We start from the raw sequence: 11,177 nt of genomic DNA, 5'->3' as shown, positions 1-11,177 counted from the left end.
ACAAATAAAGTTTCAAGTGAGATTTTAAAGTTAGAAGGTAGCTTTGCTCATTCAGAAACCATGTAATAATATTTTGTTTATCGTAAAGAAACCAAAGTGCTAGAGACTTCAGATTTTTCCACTAGTTCCAAAAATCTGCTCTAAAGAAGCATCGTCACAGTAAAACTCTTTTCTGTTTTTCTAACCAGAAGATTCTCCCCAAAAGGAGATGCACTGTTCCTGGAGGCATTGCAATACCAGGTTGATGCATAGGGCAGACAGAGCAAGTTTCTGTTCTAGACCCCTGTTTCAAAAATCAATTTAATATACAGTCCTCAAATAAAGGACATATCAGATATTAAACTGATAAGAACAGATTTAAAAATTTTATTAAGATGATGTTAAAAAAAAAAAGTGAACAGTACAGAGTTTAAGCATAGAAGTTTCTGGTTTGCTACAAGGGAGACTGATCTGAATATGCTTCTCTTACCAGCAGGTAATTCTTTGTGCATATGCAAAGATAGCACAACTACAAGGGAGTGAGAGTGAGAGATACAAGGCAGAGCAGAACAAAACAATGACAAAGTTGCTAGCTCGCCATCACACTTAAAATTAGAAATTAAGTTTAAACAAAAACAACAAAACAAAACATTAATCAAAAATGAATTTTCCCAGAGATTTAAGAACATACAGTTCAAGATTTTTGAATATACACAGTAAGTCAGTTATAAGCTCAAGGCTGGTCCTTTAAGCAACAGCTAAATAACTTCAGTAAGCTGGCAACTGTTAGATCAGTCTTAACTTTCAAAAGTGCAGATATTATTTCCTCTCAATTACAGTGCTCTGTAGGTGAAAAACAGACATTTGAATTTATGCAGTTATTTAGTTACAAGGCGTGATGTTAAAATCCTGTAAGTAACTGTCCAATTATCACTCTTAGGAGAAGATTTCAAATCTTAAGGCTACTTTACGTTTCTATTTTTTTCCTATTACTATTATAATCTTTCTTGGTATATATTTGGAATTAAGATATCTTAATATAGTATTTCTGGAATCTGTTAAGATTATTAATTTGGAATGGCAATTCAAAGATCCAGAATAATGGTCTAGATTTATGAAACAAGAATCTGAATTACAAGGGAGTTCAGGATTCTAGAAAGGGAGTATTTTCTCTTCAAGGCCAAATTCTGGCTTCCTTCAAAGCCCAGAAATTCTCTGTGTTATTTTAACAATAAATACTGACTTTTAAATCTTCTTATGCTTTAGAACAAACTGGGTTTATCTCGCTCTTTCTTTTGTTGTCTGGGCAGTCTTCTACTATGACAATAATTTCTTCTTGGTATATTTGATTTTCAGGTAAGCACTTTCTTTAAGATTGCTTATATTTGGAACTTTGGACCTTTAAGATTCCAAAACCCAGGTTCTTGTCTGTAAAGGACTTTTAGTTAAAAGAAACACTCTCTTGGAAAAGCAAAAATCACTGAACACAGCTTATGTGAACAGTAACATTCTTCTTGGGTCTGGATTGGGATTTCTTGGTGTCTAGAACCTCAAGACCTGCAGTGAAGACTGAATCTCTCAGCTGAAGAGAATCAGATCTCTTAAGTGGGGAGAGAACAACAAGCTAGGATTTCACAACACTTTTTATACAGTTATTCTTCCATTCAGTTTTATTGAGGGACTTGGTCTATCCCAAACGTACATGTTTGGTAATTTTCCATTGGCCCCTTTAAATGTTGTGGCGGTATTTCCTTTTATTGCAGGTGATAAATTTATCAGTTGGACAAGTCAAATTGTCATTTGACTTTAGCAAAGCTTTTGATATGTTCTCCCACAGTATTTTTGCCAGCAAGTTAAAGAAGTATGGATTGGATGAATGGACTATAAGGTGGATAGAAAGCTGGCTAGATTGTCGGGCTCAACAGGCAGTGATCAATGGCTCGAAGTCTAGTTGGCAGTCGGTATCAAGTGGAGTGACTCAGGGGTCGGTCCTGGGACCGGTTTTGTTCAACATCTTTATTAATGATCTGGATGATGGGATGAATTGCACCCTCAGCAAGTTTGCAGATGACAGTAAGCTGGAGGGAGAGAGAGATACACTGCAGGGCAGGGATCAGGGCCGGCTCCAGGCACCAGCCCAGCAAACAGGTGCTTGGGGCGGCCAACAGAGAGGGGCGGCACGTCTGGTTCTTTGGCGACGGGTCCCTCACTCCCTCTCGGAGCGAAGGACCGGCCGCCAAAGACTGAAGCGGCGGTGGTAGAGCTGCCGCAGATCGCGATCGTGGCTTTTTTTTTTTTTTTTTGGCTGCTTGGGGCGGCAAAAACCCTGGAGCCGGCCCTGGTAGGGATAGGGTCCAGTGTGACCTAGACAGATTGGAGGATTGGGCCAAAAGAAATCTGATGAGATTCAACAAGGACAAGTGCAGAGTCCTGCACTTAGGAAGGAAGAATCCCATATACCACTACAGGCTGGGGACTTACTGGCTACGCAGCAGTTCTGCAGAAAAAGGACCTGGTGAATATAGTGGATGAGAAGCTGGATATGAGTCAACAGTGTGCCCTCGTTGCCAAGAAGACCAACGGCATATTGGGCTGTATTAGTAGGAGAATTGCCAGCAGATCGAGGGAAGTGATTATTCCGCTCTATTCGACACTGGTGAGGCCACACCTGGAGTATTGTGTCCAGTTTTGGTTCCCCCACTACAGAAAGGATGTGGAAAAATTGGAGAGAGTCCAGCGGAGGGCACCGAAAATGATGAGGGGGCTTGGGCACATGACTTACAAGGAGAGGCTGAGGGAACTGGGCTTATTTAGTCTGCAGAAGAGAAGAGTGAGGGGGGATTTGATAGCAGCCTTCAACTACCTGAAGGGGGGTTCCAATGATGATGGAGCTAGGCTGTTCTCAGTGGTGGCAGTTGACAGAACAAGAAACAATGGTCTCAAGTTGCAGTGGGGGAGGTTTAGGTTGGATATTAGGAAACACTATTTCTCTAGGAAGGTGGTGAAGCACTAGAATGTGTTACCTAGGGAGCTGGTGGAATCTCCATCCTTTGAGATTTTTAAGGCCCGGCTTGACAAAGGCCTGGCTGGGATGATTTCGTTGATGTTGGTCCTGCTTTGAGCAGGGGATTGGACTAAATCACCTCCTGAGGTCTTTTCCGACCCTAATCTTCTATGATTCTATGAACAGTATCCTCCTGAACTACCTCTTGGTGCCCAGTCCTGGGCCCAGAAGCAGGTGGTGCCTGGTGAGTAGGTGCCCCACATCTTTCTGAGGACACAGAATAGGAACAGCTCATGTATGGGTTATAAACTGGGGAGAAACCACTAGGCAGGCGGTGGGCCCTAGAGTCCCCCTGGCCAACCATTCTATGGTGCTCCTGCCAAAGGTTCCCTAGCAGGATAGTAGTGCCTTGGTTGGAGCAGCTCTGAGGCTGGGAAACAGAGGAGCCAATCTCTGATTCAGAGGACTGTGACTCTTCCTCATCTGACCAAGGAGAAGCTGCTTATGAAGGCGTTGGAGACTAAAGCTGAGTTGGAGAAAGACACAGTGCAGCCAACCTTACAGGCTTCCCCTTCAATGGTACCGACAGATGTGCAGTTTGAGGCCACAGAGGTTAACACAGCACCAAGTGCTGGCGTGTTGCTGGCGCCCCTCTATCTGCTGGTTACGAAAGCACCACTGGGAATACTGGCACCAAAAGGCTCAGCAGATTACTTGCTGCCACAAATGTCTCTGGCACAGTTGGTACCAAGATTGTATCAGGATGGCACTGTGCTGCAGATGTAGAAGGCACTCCCGGAGACCCCAGTCTTGACCGTACCTACTTCAGTGCTGGAGTCAACAGTGATGACTTCTGTGGTGCCAACGAAGAGGAGTGCTTAGGTTTCAGCTGCACTCTACTCTCATCCCCATGCCTTGAAGACTTCAGTGCCGCAAACCTTCCTCTCTTGGCAATCAGCTTAGAGGTCTTATGGCTCTCTTCTTGGGCACTGGGGACAGTGAGCGGTGTTGGGACTCAGGCAACACAGGAGTCAAACACCTAACCGATGCCAAGGCACTCGATGCTGAGTCTGACTGACCAGGTTTCGATGGAGGTTTCAGGGCTGCCTCCGTGAGCAAAACCTTTAGCCTAGCTTCACTGTCTTTCCTTATCCAAGGCCTAAAGTTTGTAGATCAGGCAATGATCCTGAATATGAGCTTCCCCTAAACACTTCAAGCAATTTGAGTGTGGGTTGCTCACAGGCATCACCTGGCACAAGCGATGCAGGGCTTGAAGCCCAGTGACCAAGGCATCGCTCAGTACCAAGTAATGGAAAAAGCCCCAAACTGTTTATTAAAGAAGAAAATGTACACTATCTACAGTGTTAACTAAGTACTAACTCCACAAATCTAGAAACCTACAATTAATTTACAATGAACACAATGAACACATTGAAAGGATTTGCTAAGGCAAGCCAAGCAATTCCAACAACCACCAGGGGCAGTAAGAAAGAACTGAGGGGGCTTGAGGATGGCAGGGCCTTTAATACAGGCATGCAGCAGCAACAGAGGGTGCTCAAGCCATCCCTGAGGGAAAAATTTTCAATGACTATCTGTGGGACTCACACACACCAAAAGTGTAATCCATGTGCAATCACTCAAAGAAGAACAGCAGTCTTTCTTATGTTTCGGTTATGTTGGGGTGTGACTGCCCAAAAGCACCACTTGTTGGCCAAGTGTTGTACTTCCAGCACTCCCTGCCTCAGTTTCCCTCCCTGAAGTGGGTCTCCTTCACTTTTCTTCTGTCTTTTGGGTCTTCTCTCAAACCCCTTGTATTAAAGGGTTGTATTATGAACCCTTTTCTGGGTTACCTTTGAGAGTCTCTTTCTCCAATCTGGGACAGCATGCTGGACCTAGGTTGGTTCCCCTTCCCTGCAGACCCTGGTTCAGGGCCTTTCATGGGCACCTACCTACCTACTCACTCTCTCCCTCACTGTGGTTCCAATGAACAGACTGATCTTTCTGAATACGCTTAAGACCCAGGTGTCTACTGAGCTAATTAACTGCCATCCAGCCATCTAGGTAATAATGACTTGGGGTTGGCTCATTCTCCTTAACAAAGCCTGCCACAGGTTGGCTGGTCCCTGGCTCCCTGAAGGGGCTAGCCCCTCTGACATGGTTATTTTGAAGTTTATTCTTCTTACTTCATATTACTGTAATTTAAGAAGAGTTTTATTCAATTGTGCTTCCAAAGGTTGGAAGAAATCTGCAATATCAATATCCCACTTCCCAATAACTAAAATATTTTGCCTATTCCAAGCATTATCCTGAATAACTTTAAAACCATTTAGTAAAATAAGCAACTATTTAGTAAAATAACTTTAAAACTATTTAGTAAAATAAGCAAAATGTCTATATATAACTCCTAATATTGTCTATTATCACATTCACAATTAAAAGTAGTAATTCATTTATATAATATTCCTATACATGGTATTGTTTAAATGTGCATTTCCATAGTGACTCATACTAATACTTAAGCATTATTCCTAAAACTAGTAAAAATACTTAATTATAAACATAAAAGATTATAATAAATTTAGCTATATGAATTCAGGTAAATTGTATATTTTGTTACTCAAAGGAACTCAAAGTTGTCGCCTTGAAAATTAACAAAAAGACCATAAATACCTTGGGTCTCAATAATTCCTTTTTTTTTTTTTCAGGTTGCTAAAACATTGGTGTTTTACTTTTCTTAATGTTATGAATTAGGGATTGTTGTGCAATTACTTCTGTAGTTAATTTACTCCTTTGCATATTTTTAAGAGGTATATTAGTGGTTGTGATGGAACCATAATGTCCAGTTTGTTCAAAGATAAGAAATTTTCCCGTAACAGCTTTGGAGATGTTTATTTTAAAGACACTCGGGTTTATGGAGAAGCTTTAATTTATAGCTTCGTTATGTGGGATCTTGAGCAGTTAGCAAGGAGGTATTGTCTGCACTGACATGGAGAAATCAAATTATAGTAACATTTGAGTTGGTTTCTGTCTTACTTATCAGGAGATGAATTGAAACATCTGTTCTGATAGCAAGTATATTTTGAGACCTTTTGGTATGCTACATTTTGTTTCTAACTTTATTTGTGTTTTAGTTTAATAAAGGCTTATTCAAAGTATTAAATAGAAATCAAAATGAAAAAAGAGGCAAAAATGAAGAAGTTGCTCTTTTAGGGTCTGGAATATGTAGGGGATATTAACAGGCCTTTGTTTATTTCTTCCCTTGCAACCATAAATTTCCTCTTGAAGGCAACAAGATAGTATTCATATAGTTAGAAAGGTCTGTTAGCGAAGGATGCAGGAAAAAGGATAATCAAATAATTTAAAGCATCTAAGGAATCAACTGACAGTAACTTGGCCTAAAAATCAGGCCTTTGTTAGGTTTTAATGAAAGAATACATGATTCAAGTATGGGTTATTTCATTGTATACCTTATAACTTCAAGTAAAAGAATTTCAAAATTGTGTATTCAGGGACCAAAATTAGCTCTTTAGGCACCACAAAAGGAAGGACTGCTATGCTCATTTTTTCCAATGAGGAACTGACACACAGAGAGATTAAGGCACCAATTCAGCAATGTACGTAAGCACTTGCCCAACTTTAAGCATGTATGTGCTCACTGCTGGGAGAAGAGGAGTCTGATATTTCAGTCTGAAAGAGGTTGGTTCACATCTAACAGTCACTTGGCTTGCTGCAGAAGGAAAAAGGCCTTTCCACCAATGTCCCTATCTGGCTTCTGGAGGCAGTGTAGAGCCCAGGCTAGCTTCTGGGCAGCCTGGTAGTCAGCCCCTTAGAGCTCCATCTGATTCCACCATCATCATCAGCAAGCAGAGCTTCATGCCCCCTATAGCTTCCTGATGTTACCAGAACCTCTCACATCAGATAGACGTTGAACTTTGTTGAAGGCCTCAGTGATTGGCTCTTTATGTGTTTTGGTTATATTTATATAAGCAGTTACATTCTTAATATTGATAGTTGCACCGTTTGGGCTAAACTCTGCTTTCTAATGCATGCATGCGACTCTCATTGACTTCAATGAGAGCTACCTGTAGATAATAACTCAGGGCACAATTTGGCCTAGGATGTGACACATTTGATAGATATATTCTCTTCAGCACAACATTAATCTATGGATCTGACTCTGCAAACTGTTACCTGAATCGTCCCATGAGAGCCCATAGGACTACTGACATAAAATGAGAGAGGATCTGCGCTACAGGGTCCTATATCTTTATAGGCTTGCATGTCATTCAGCATGGCAGAGAAGCAGCAAAAATGGGTTTCTTTGGTCCTTGGTCTCACATCTCCTGGCTGGGATGACGAGGAGAGGTCTTACTTTATTATTAATTTATAGTGTGCAATCATCAAATTTTAGAATATAGCCTACAGAAAATGAGCCAAATATTGTAGTGTTTAAAAATCCCTAGTGATTCCCTCTTGTGGGCTTCTCAAAGCATCCTGTCTACTCTGTGTCTATCTTACTTAGACTGTAAGCCAAGCATATTGTTGGGGCTTATCAAATAATGAATATTATTATTTATGGATCTGACAACATAAGGTGATTGTCACACATTTACAAATCTTTAATACCCTTTTAAGAAGCATGACAGAGTTTAAAAGAAGCATAAGTGTTTTGGTTTTAGAAATTGATGGCTGAACATCACGTTTCAGTACAAAAGGGAAACTAGAACAGTTGAGAAACACACTTTTCATATCAGTAATAGAGAAAATGTTCTTCCAGATGAGATTTGACAACAAAGCAGATGTCACATGTTGTGCAGACCACTAATGAAACAAAAAAATGCTATTTTAAAACAGTGGTAATCTGATACTAAACCAAGCAAACCCAAATTTTGTGTGCACAGTTTTAAATGTAATTAGTCATCTATCATTAATGACATCAACTAGACCTTATATAATTTTGCATTCAAAACTGCACCCACATTTGAGTCAACAACTTATTGATATAAAATAGGAGGCAGGGTTAACTCTAAATTTCTTTGCTTTTGGGGGGGGGGGGACATTTAAACTATATATAATATCATTATAATATAGTTCTTGCATTTAACAGTCACATAATTTGTAATGTATATCTTATGAGAAAGAAGAGTGTTTGTATTTTTTCCATGACAAGATACCTTTCTACATACAGTAATTGCAATAATGTTTTGTAATACGCTTATTTGGCCAAATCTTGAAGTCCTATACTTAGAGCCCAATTCCTCAATCATATTATTCATTTGTGTAAGGAATGTGCATGAGAATAAGGATTACAGGATCAGTTCTTAATCCTAATTCAAATAAAACTCCCACTGATTTCAAGTAATGAATAAGTACTGAACAAGAACATCAGGATTTGGCCCATTATGCATATTCTCATTCAGACTTGGTTGCGCTGTTGACACAAGATGCACCATTTTCAGATGAGTAAGAAAAACTATGGCAACTGCTGCTTCTTACTGTTCATAATTTCCTAGCTGTCTTCCTAGATGTTACTAGAGTTATGCAGATAACTAAGGTTTGGTTTGGTGGCCAAAATAAAAAAAAATTAAAAATCATTTCAGGTTGATGCAAAATGATGTTTTTGTGTGTGTGAAATGACAAAGTTGAACAAATCTAGTTTTGAGTTGAATGAAATGTTTCTTTTGACCTGAAGCTAAAATTTCAAGCACCTAATAAAAAAACAAACAACCAAAAAAGATTGCTTCCTGTATCTGGTCCATTCACAAGAAAATATATAAACCAAAAGTCTCCCATTGATTTTGTGCCTTTGAAGAACACTAACATTTTAACAGCAAAAAATGTTAAATATCAAAGTAATAGATGAACATTACTTTAAAAGGCAATTTCACTAAATAGCATTGGTATTAATCTTCCTGAACTTTAATTATACCCTTTTGACATATTATCCCTATCTGACCTTTTCTCCAGAAATCCAGTGAATAACTGTAAGAGAGATATGCAAACTCAGCCATGGAAACCAGCACCGATGCATCATTTTACTGCAACAGAACAAATGGGCTTAAGGACACAATGATGTAGAAAACCATTGTTTTCTAGAACGTCAGCCAGGTTCTAGCCATTGTTCAAGGATTTTCTACCAGCTGCTTTGCTTGACTCTTCCGTACTTGCCCACTCCACATCATATAAAGTTGTAATGAACTGTCTAAGGATGTAGACTTTAAGATATTGCTGAAGAACTAAACTTTTTTAACTATAAATGTCCCAGCAACATTTAAAAGCAATTAGTAATGGCATCCCTTAATTGAAGAACCTGGACTTCAGTTGAAAATAGTAAAGGCTGGCAGTTCCAAGATTAAAAAAGTAATGATTCTGCCATTAAGCCACTTTTACACCAGTCATTGCCTCAAAGTATCCAGATTTTTTTTAGATCCACTGAATAAGCAGAAGTAGATAACTTGGGTGTGTAAGGCTTAGTAAACTTTTTACAGAGAGGCAGTGTGGCCTACTGAATAGCACACTGGACTGCCACATAGGGGATATGTTTTTTTTCCCCTGGCTTTGTCATTGGCTTTCTCTGTGACCTGGGCATGTCACTGCTCTGTGATTGTTTCCCCAACTTTAAAATGGGGATAATGATACTTCCTCTTTTGTAAAGTGCTTTGAGATCTACAGACAAAAAACTCAACATAAAGCCAATCATTATCATGCTCACAGAGCTAGTGAGAAAATACTCCTGTACAAGATCCGTGATCAATTTTTACAGGATAGGTTAGCTGAGTACAAATTTCCAAAAGATTAATACATTTATGCCATCTGCCCTCCCTCTCGTCGGAGAACAGAAGAGAATTAAAAATACGGACTTTCAGACCACTTTTGGTTAGTGTTGTTCCTTTCATTTTTACTTTTGCTCCATCACCTTTCCCCAAAACTCAGAGGTTTGTCTATGCTTTTATATGGTGTATATTACCATGGTATTTATATATATGGGGACAATTAATCACTTTGCGTAGTTGTTATCTGCAATATTTCTGGATTAACTTGTACTATACCTAATCACTGTTACTTAGGCCCTGATGCTTTAGTAATGTAAGCTTGTATGTTAATTTACTCATATGGTTAGTTCCACAGGTAACAATCAGATTACTCAGATGTTTAAAATTACAAATGGGCTTAAGTGTTTACAAGAGTTGAACCTTAAATTCCTCAGGGAATGAACTTCCTATATGTTTTTAAAGTATCATTCAAACTTATGTGCCTTTATAATTTTATTATATGAACTTTTTTTCTTCTAAATTTCAAAATTCAGTAATACATTTACGGTAATGAAATGCACTGGCCCAAATTCTGCTCTTCATTAGCAACCCTATGGGTACGTCTATACTACCCGCCAATCTCGATCTAACGGGGATCGATTTATTGCGTCTACTGTAGATGCGATAAATTGATCCTCGATCACTCTGCTGCCGACTTCTGTACTCCACAGCAGTGAGAGGTGGAAGTGGAATCGACAGGGGAGCGGCGGCAGTCAACCCCGTGCCTTGAGGACGCGAGATAAGTCGACCTAAGGTACATCAACTTCAGCTACACTATTCGCGTAGCTGAAGTTGCGTATCTTAGGTCGATCCCCACTTCCCCCCAGTGTAGACCAGACCTAAGATTATAAAGAGATTAGACAGATATACCAGAAAGCAGAATCTGGGTCATTCACTAACATTGCATCCAAAGTACCTGCTTTTTATGGTAAAATTATCAATATCTGGCACTTCTACAGCAACTTCTGCCACAAAATCTCGAAGTGCCTTACAAACCTAAATCTATATATATATACCTAAATTTGCACAGAGTGTTACCATGATGTCATATGCATGCTAGATATTTGTATTTGCTAATGAAAAGTTAGACCTACAAATTGTCACTAAAGATACAAATAGTTGCATTCCATTTGTGGTCATGGGTGTGAATAAATATGGTCCTGAAACAGCGGATGCTTCAAATAGTAAGGAAAGGGCTTTTGTATAATTTTCATTATTTGAGCTCCAGAGTCTCATTGTGATGCATTACATATGACCGCACTAGTTAAAACACATAATGCAACATGACAGACCCGTGATGCAACAACAGGGTAAATTGAGCTTTGGTGGTTGCTGCCACTGTCATTTTCTCCATACTCAATCAGGGAAATGTAGAGTTTGAA

At 39.5% G+C, this 11,177-nt stretch overlaps 1 non-coding gene across 1 annotated transcript; it reads right to left on the bottom strand.

Annotated features, from left to right (window-relative positions):
* Nucleotides 1–203: 203 nt before the first annotated feature.
* Nucleotides 204–379, bottom strand: LOC117882308. The gene has a single exon (XR_004646971.1). It is a non-coding gene; the product is annotated as a U2 spliceosomal RNA (small nuclear RNA).
* Nucleotides 380–11,177: the final 10,798 nt, after the last annotated feature.

Source organism: Trachemys scripta, chromosome 8 (assembly GCF_013100865.1).
Source record: "Trachemys scripta elegans isolate TJP31775 chromosome 8, CAS_Tse_1.0, whole genome shotgun sequence".
Taxonomy (NCBI): domain Eukaryota; kingdom Metazoa; phylum Chordata; order Testudines; family Emydidae; genus Trachemys; species Trachemys scripta.
The sequence above is the reverse complement of the archived record's forward strand: the minus strand, read 5'-3'. Positions and strand labels throughout refer to the sequence as shown.